Genomic DNA, 9,457 nt, shown 5'->3' with positions numbered 1-9,457 from the left:
TGTTTTTGGGCTTGATTCTCACTTATTTTCTGTAGAAGGAAGCGGCCAAGTGATGTGTAAGTTATAGCATGTTTGTAAAAGAAAAGTTAAATTGAATTTTGTATTACCTGTTCTGTTAAAACATACAGAAACTTCAAGGCAACTCATACCAATATACTTAAGGAAAAGTAAAAGAGGAAGAAATTTTGAAATAGCTTAGAATGGAAATGTGCAGCACATTTGACTCCCCAACAACAATCCTAACATTCCTAATGGTTTATAATATATTTATTTTCTAGCTGGAAAACAAAAAGTAAGTTTTCTCATGACAAAATCCATGATGCAATTGTAAAATGAAGATGTTTGTTTTGTTACTGGGTGAGCAGTATTATTGAGAAAAATCAGTAGACCATCTTGGCCTACTACTTTACAGCCACATAGCAGAGTTGGCCAAGATGCAAATCAGACAGCATGGCACTGCAGGCCATAAGTGTTTATTCTGAGAATTTAGAACTAGATCTCAGAGTTACAATATACTCTGTTTGACCATGTCATTCCATTGTACTGACATCTTTAAAAAGTACTGGATGCTATTTGAAAATTAAAATGAAATGAATATTTAATTTTGTTCTTAAGAATATTTTGCAATTTCCCTGGACAGCCAGAGGCTCCTTGGACTGCAGCAAAACCAGGAGGTGCTGTCTCTTCTAGAGACAGTTGGCAGTTGGCATCAACTACTTCTCAGAAGTCAAGATGCCACCAAGAAGTGTCTCTGCCACTTGATTTGAATTTTTTCAAAGCAAGTAACTGAACAGTGCCACTGTTAGGAGATTTCTTGAACTATTGTATTGCTGACTAATTGAAGGCAAAGCCCAGGCACCTCCCTTTCTGGCCCTGGCCAGTTCCAGTACTGGCATACTATCTGTGTCCTGGGTAAGTCCTAAATATCTGAATGCTCTGTGTATATCAAGAAACAGTTCTTTTTTCTAATCCTCTGTCATACACACAGATGCTTGCTTCAGTATTAAAGTAATCAAATGTGAGATCTGTCTCTGTCTGAATAGTCAGAAAACACACTAACATCTGCCAACTACTTTAGCGTTTGAGAGCATTCTCCTTCTTACATGTCCCATAATCCTTCATATACAACCACAAGTTACAGGGCAACCACAAGAGAAATCTTACACTGCTCTCAAGCTGTACCCCTTTACAGCCTATCTGTTAAGACAGGAGAAAAATGTCATTGGTGAATATTTGAGAACTGCAGTGATATCGGGAGGGTTTGTCATAAATAATCAATTATAATTAAAAATCAGTTGAAACTGAAAACTATTTTTTAGCCTTTGAAAATGAGGGTTGGACTTGAGAAGTTTCAACATTTGCTCAAACTGGTGCATACATAATTTTATTTTGCTCAATTTAATTCAGCAATTACTTACTAAGCATATGTTATGCAAGGTAGTCAATGGTCCAGAAGCATTTGGAAGGTTCCTGCAGAACCATCAGGAGATGAGAGAAAGTGTGAAAGAAACTGTGAGTGGGAGCACAGAGATGTGAGGGAGTACCCAGAGGTTACTAAGTCCAACTTGGAAGAAGTGTGGCTTTACATCTTCACAGTATGCTAAAGAGGAGCATGCTGTTTAGATTATAAAAAGTGCTGTGAAAGCATCCTGTTTGGGAAAAGCAAATGAAAACGTGTTTATTTTCTCCTTTGGCTTTATCCACGTTCATTTTCTTTGCTTCTAATTTCTTCCTTTATTTCATCATGGGCTTGTGATTCTCTATAAGCAGCACAGGATGCTGGCTCTAAATAGATTCCTGGGAAAGGGCTGCAAATGCTTGGGTCATGCCAGGGCGTGGGAGGCAGTGAAGGAAGAGGCCAGCCAGGGACAACAGGATGGGGCAAAACACCCACAACACAGCTGTGTCTGATTAGTAAAACTGAGGCCAGCGATAGGCAAAGCCAAATGCCCAATCTTTGATACTGAACAGACCAAATTCTCTATTCAAGTCTTTCTATCACTAAGCTATCTTTCAGGTAGAGTTAGGTTCTCTGGACCACCACAGAATCCTATTCCCCTCCCTAGTAAATCTTGATTTTGATGGAGCAACAATACAGTACTCCATTCACTAGTCACTCTTATTCAGCTCTACGTGTATATGGTTCAGGGCTTCTCTCTTGTTTCCAGGTCTGACGTTGGCAAGGCCTGAGAGTAACTTTCAAAAAATATGCCTGTATTTTTAAAATTAAGAACTCTGGAGGGTTGGAGAGGTAGCTTAGAGGCAGAGTGCTTGATTGGCATGTGCGTGACTCTGGATTCCATTTCCAGCACTGACATAAAAGGAGAGATTAGGAAGGGCACATTGGGGAGGAGCAGAAGGAGGAAGAAGAGGAAGAGGAGGACAGGGAAAAGGAGGAGAAGCGAGGGACATTTAATTTCTAAACTAAAGAACAAGTCACATACTCTTGATTCTACTTCCTTAAAAAATAAAATAATATATTGAAGTTTTCCTTTCATATCTTTCCTGAGTTCTTTCTTCACTAAAACAGGTAAATCAATGCATGTGTAAATGTTGTTTGACTCAATAAATCAGTAAGCAAATAAATCTACTAAAGAAGCTAAGCGTGAGTTTCAGAAGTTAGGTCTAAACCAAAAGGATACAAAATATGTAGGAACAATGGCCAAGATGATTTCAGTATGGAGCACAGAAGCCTGGACTTAGTTGCCTTTAAAGTCCCTTCCTCAGGTAACATGTGTTCTTGAGCAAGACTCACTGAGAGGCTCCTTGAAAGTATGAGACTTCTAAGTGACAGTGCAAGAGAATGGCTGTCTGTTAAAGATATCCCTGGGAGGAGGCTCCCAGCTTTTGTGGCATCAAAGTCAGGTCAAACACAGATTCCATCCCCTTGAGTTCAGAATTCACCATCCACTAGCCAAAGCTATTCCTGCTAACATTTATACTTCCTGAGTGCAAGGAATAGATTTTTTACTTCATTTTAGTATATACAATATCAGGAACAATGTTCTCCCAGAAAAGGAAGGAGTGGTACTTGGTAGTTATTTATTGAGAAATGAATTATCAAGTTGTTCTTGCCTTACCTGTCAAACATTGTCTCTTAAAATTCAGTAAACAGAGCCTGCATTAATTTTCTAATGATGCTTTACCATCATCATCAACTTTGTGAGTTAAAGTAACACAAATTAATTACCTTGTAGTTTTACAAGGTAAAAAGTTTTAAAACCAAGGTGTTAGAACTGCATTTTTTTCTGGAGGCTCCAGGGGAGAATCCATCCTTTTCTTTTCCACCTGTACGCTTTGGTTCATGACCCTTTTCCACTGTCCAGCTGTTTGCATCATTCTCTTTCCTTCTCTGACTGCAATCTCCTGCTACCCTAGAAAACACCAAGGATGACCTTTAACAAACCTAGATAATCCAGGATAATTTTCCCACCTCAATATCCTTCATCACTTCCACAATGTTCTTTTTGCCCTGTTTCTGGCATTAGGAGGTATACATCTCTGGGGCCCATTTTTCTGCCTAGTACAGAACCCTTGTGAGAAAAAGATCTGTATGCCTATTAATCTAGACTCTCCTTCAAAGGAGCAGCTTGACCTCACTTTCTATCTTTGATTTTAGTGTTCTTATCTGTAACCTGAGGGTATCCATTCAACCACAAGTGTATCATCAGCCATGTATACTTAACCTTTGAAGATACAAAGTCAGACAAAAGTCTTATGATGCTTATGTTCCAGAAGAGTACAAAAGTAAAATACATTATGTGATGATGAATGCTGAGGATTGGGGGTTAAACCAGAGTGAATAGAGCAAGGGAATTTAGCTCACAGTTCTAAAGGTTTAACAATAAGGTGCTGGCGTCCACTTGGCTCTAGTGAGCCCCTTAGAGCTGATGACAGGAGGAACATCTGAGAAAGATAGAGATCACAAGACTAACTGGGAAGCCAAAATGGCTAAGGTACCACAATTTTTTTCTGAGGACAGTGCTCCTATTGATCTAAGGAGTTCTTATTAGGCTTTACTTCCTTTAAAATTTCACCATTTCCAATCAATGAACTAGAGAACAAATCACATCCGAAACACAGCAGGCCTCAAGAAGTGGATCCTTATTCTGGCAGTGAACTCACAGGCTCATTCAAGCTATCTAATTGTTAGTATTTTAAAACTAAAAGACTTCAACTACTATGACCATGTTTGCTCTAGAATATCAACCTACTTCCATTATTTTAATAATATTTACCAGAAATCACCCTTACAATATCATGCTTCTCACATGGTGGCATCCATCTGAGAGCACTGCCAGAATCTTAGACAGGACCACAATAATAGGTCAGTAAATTTAAGAATGGCACTGAGGGACAGAAGGATGGAGACTGAAAATAGGAAAGTAAGGCAGGGAAACAATGGTGATACACGTGGTAACAGATAAGGAATATTATGTGGTGCTTGAAATGACACAAACATTGCCCTTTTCATCCTTTATTTTTATGAGCATTCAATAAGTATATATGAAAGTTTTTTCCATAAAAGGATAGTATGAATGAATAAAACTATAATTCCTTTGATTAATAACCTTTAGAAAGATAAATGATTTTCCTATTTCCTCCAGCTCTAACTCTGCCTGTATGATCTTCTTAAATACATCTCCCAAACCACCCCTCTCCACAAGTCAGAAAATAAGGGAAAGTTCATTATTCCATATTTATTTTAAATTTCTTATTTAATGATTTTCTCATTATCGACACTCTCTTCAATTTAGTTACAATTTGATTTGATTTATGCTAACAGTAGGTTAGGACACTTTCAGGATCTTCTGAAAATTCATCACACAGTAATTAAAGAAACATTCAGGCCCCAGGGGTACCATCTATCAACATGGGAGGATTGTTTCAACCTGGCATCCTGCTTTTAAAGTACTGGAGAATTGGGGGCTGGGGATTTAGCTCAGCGGCATAAACACTTGCCTTGCAAGCAGGTGGTCGTGAGTTCGATCCCTGGTACCAATAAAAAAGTCTAAAGTACTGGAGAATTGTTGGATTAAAAATACAATATTCACATGATCATAAACATATACAGTTAAGGGCTGGAAGACCAGGAGAGCTATCTAATTCAGCCACTTTCATTGTATTCAAATAACAAAACAGGTTCAAATATAAAGGCTTTTTCAAGATCATTCTGCTAGATCCGGGAAAGTCAGGACTGGGAATAAAGTCTAGGGTTTTTTTTCAGTGTACTCATTGATTCCTCAAACACAATCTCCTCTTTTGCTCCTCATTCATTGCTTCAACACTCTTAAAAGAAGTTTGCCTTCTTTGATACATAGATATGAACAGAATCCTTAAAAAGAGATGCTGGCCAATAAAGAATTTGACCATAAGTAGAGAGATGATGCAAACACATGTGTTGAGTCCAGAAATAAATCATAGCTTCTCATAGTGTTTACAGAGATTGTGCTTTGAATAATTTCCACAGAAATTGTTTTACCCATGACAGGAATGCAATGCTTGTCCACAGGGATCTAACCAAACAGAAAAGGAAAGGAAACGGAGGAAGAGTAGTTAGATTTATTATTCAAAAATATTAGTTGGAACCTAAGTCATAAACCTCAAGTATCAGAATATTTCATGCACTCTGATTTTTTTGAAAGAGCAAACCACAAGAAAGCGTAGACAATTTTAAAATGCCTCCAAGGTTTTAGTCTAAACAAAAGAATACCTTTTGCCCCAACTTCTTTACTATCTTTATTTCTAAATTACTTAACACCCTGAACACCTTCTGCTTCTCACATATGTTCATTTAATCAATCAATCAACCAGTGTTTACTGAGCCCCTTTTTGATGTGCCAAATACTCTGTGGAGTCCAAGATGAGGAAGATATTGCCCTCCAGAAATTTAACACTTACTTAGAATGTTAATCTAAGATTTAGAATGGCTCACATCTTTTGTTTCATTTCTAATTCTATAAATGAATAGTGGTTCTGTACTGAAAATTTGCATTATATCTTCTAGATATTACCATTGTTTATCTTGTTTTGTGTCTCTAGGGTGGGAAGAGGACCTCACCGTAAAAGTCCAGATAAATCATGCTCTGGGGTTTGGCAAATAAAACAAACAAAAGATCAAAAGGCAAGAGAGAGAGAGAGATAACAATATTTATTGTACATCTTTTTCCTGTACCTGCTACTGTGTTGACAGTAGTGACAGTCCTCCCACAGAATCAGTTGGGAAGACTTCTCCAATAATTTTCTGTCCTACAAGTCACTGATATTGCCAGTAACAAAATAACAGGCATGTTTCAAAGAAAACGAAACAGAAAGCAAAAGAGTTGGAGGTTAAGAGGACTTCTGCCTGAAGTAGTTAGAATGAAGATCCCTCAAGATAGTCTCTCTGCTCTTTGAAAAGAGACCTGTGCAGCCACTTGATGGTCATAGTTGGTCAAGAAATGTCACATTCTCTGTTTTCCATATAAGAAAATAAGCCACAACTGTATGACAAGAAGGGTAATTTTATTTAGTAAGTATAGCTTCTTGGTTCAGTTTTGAAAAACAACTTTCAAGTCCATTCTCACTATGTATATCTCAGCATTTTCCATGGAAATGAGGTCAGTATGCCTGACATATGAATCCTGAGTTTAGCATTATATCTGTATTTTTAAATGGCTCATAATTTGGGACTAATCAGAAGCTCACATCTAGAACCAGATGAGCTACAATGGATTTACTCATCCTATTTTTTTTTAACTCAATATGTAAGGAAAGAGGTAAATGAAGGTTCAATTGTTCGCTGAAGTCAGTAATAGGGATAGCATGCAGATCTTCAAGTTCAACTGAAAGAAAATAAGAGCAAAGGAAAACATTAAGTTGAACATCATTGGGTTTGGGGAAATCCAGTGAAAAGTGACTGGCTCAAATGGAATTTGTCTCAGATAGTGAGATACATAACATATTTTTAAAGGGATCTTTTGATTTGGTTTTTAAAAAGATCAAGATCTAAGCACTAGTCATAGTTAAAATCCTAGAATCATACCACATAGAAGTGGAAAGGAAGATAACAAGGGTTTGTTTACAAATATCAAAGGAGAAAACAGAAAAGAATCTACCTAAACGCTACTTCAGAAGGTTTTTTGGAGACCTTTCTAAAGTTTACATTGTTCAACATAAACTTAAAAGTGGAAAACCAGTTCACATCCAGTATGATGGTATGGTGGTACCTCAGTTCATGAGCTTAATTCTTTCTTTGGTTGCAAACCAGATTGGACAGGAATTTGATTTCGTTCTCATGCAATTTGGTTTATGACCAGAATCATGGGAAGAACTGAGTTCAGAAACCAAGATAGCACTGTAGCTAGGAACTGAGGCTGATGTAAAAATAGAATGTGGGTAGAGAGCACATAGATTTTGTCTCGAAGGTTCCATCATCTGGAAAACATATGAATAAGGGACAACTTGTTAAAATATACTTTCAAAAGTTTAATTTTACTAATTTTAAAGCTGTTTTCTCCATGGAACATATATCCTAAAACTGAAGATGAATAGTGTGAGTGGGAACACTGAATGGTTTCTTACAATTCTCTAAAAGTATTTTATTATAGATCCATAGTTAAGGGAACTATTATTTGTCTTGTTTTAAGACCTGTTCTCTCATACTGGGTGAACAGATGAACTATTAACAGGCCTAGAGCATCAGTTTTCCTCCTGGTGCTGCATACTAAAGATTTTCCAAATAAGTTTTCTAAAGATTAGTAAGAACAAATTACTTTAGTTTGCTCTGTCTCTACCCACTCTTGCAGCCTTCTGCTAACTTCAATCAAAAGTACTATTCCACTGCTGTGAAGCAGGAGTCAGAGACCTTAGGCCAAGAAGTTGCATCTAGTAATTAAAAAAAATATATATCATCTTTTCTCTTAATTCAAGGGAAAAGGTACTAAGAAAAATCACAGGCCATTCACAATCCTTACACTATACACAGTCCTTGATTTTTATTAGATGGCATGTCTAGAAAGTTATAATAATGCCTCTCTTAAAACTCATGTAAAAAGATAAATTTTCTCATTATTGTTCTGACACTAGAACATTTACACTAAAACAATTTGCACTCTTCCAAAATTTACAGGAGAAAATCCATCCCTTAATGTTAGAGATGGAGAGAGAAGTGTCAGTTTTTAAAAACTCAATACATGTGGGGCTGGGGACTCAGCTCAGCGGCATAAGCACTTGCTTGGCAAGTGTGAGGTCGTGAGTTCAATCCCCGGCACTGCAAAAAAAAAAAAAAACAAAAAAAAAACCTCAATACATGTGCTTGTTCTGACAGGATTGTGACTTTATGTGAAAACTTTTCCCGCCTGGACCATTCCTAGCCTCAGCTTCTTCAGCTTTACAGTAACGTCACTAAAAACAATGCACTCATCTGGAGACTAAGGTCTCTCCCATTCCTGCTATTTGTTGTGTGGTTTGGGTCAAGGTCTTATTATCTGTGGATCAGTTTCATCAACTATAAGTGTCTGGCAGAATTAGAATTAAGACAAAGCAGAAAAAGAATAATTACCAAATCATTACTATGGTTTTCCACATACTTTGATCACTCTTGGAAGTATCTCACTCAATAGCCTCACTTTGGTTTGGGTCTTTACAGTGGGTCCAGCATGGCATGGCCAAAGAACTGCAGCCATGTTCTCATAATTAAGAAGAGAAAGATTTACTTCTATTATGGAATCAGCGCTCTACATTAGAAAAATCTTATTAAATATAAATGAAAATGCATGGGTAAGTGGATTGTAAGTGGGTAAGAAAGTTTTGAATAAAACTGCCATCTAACTTTTGCAGTCTGTGAAATTCTTCTTTAAGTGAATAAAGGTGTAGAGCAACTCTCTATTAGCTTGTTCAGCACCGAACATCAACCTGACACTTAGAATTAAATTAGAGAAACAAAACTGGATACTTTGAGACTTAAGGGCTGATTATACCACGAGAGCTAAAAGTGGATTTAAACTCTTCCTTATCCCACTTAAATCTAACTAGGTATAAACTCTCCATTACTAAGGAATAGAGGTGTGTGTGTAGAGGTAGAGGTTCCCCTTGATGTTCTTGGACAAGGAAACCTAATCCGTTTTTCTGACACACATGGTTGCAATAGAAACCATTCTGCAACTGCCAGTCTGGTTTTAATCTGTTGTTTCTAGCAGGAGAGGATTGTCAGGGAATGTTAAGAAGGGAGCAAAATTATCAGAACTTAACTATAAAATAAAAGTGTTGATGAGAAATCAAATTTTAAACAAGTGTTCAAAACTGTAAGCATGAACATATGTAGTCATACAATGAATAAGAACTATGCATTCTATACAGTTTTTAATCTTAAGTAAATCTAAAGCTTACTTTTAATACAGTTATATCTCTTTTTGCTAGAGTTCTTCACTTATCCAAATGATAGCTGTGGGGTAAAATATTATCCTCAAACACAGTT

The sequence above is a fragment of the Cavia porcellus genome, unplaced genomic scaffold (assembly GCF_034190915.1).
Source record: "Cavia porcellus strain 051 isolate PalLab524CR breed Dunkin Hartley unplaced genomic scaffold, mCavPor4.1 scaffold_1, whole genome shotgun sequence".
Taxonomy (NCBI): domain Eukaryota; kingdom Metazoa; phylum Chordata; class Mammalia; order Rodentia; family Caviidae; genus Cavia; species Cavia porcellus.
The sequence above is the reverse complement of the archived record's forward strand: the minus strand, read 5'-3'. Positions refer to the sequence as shown.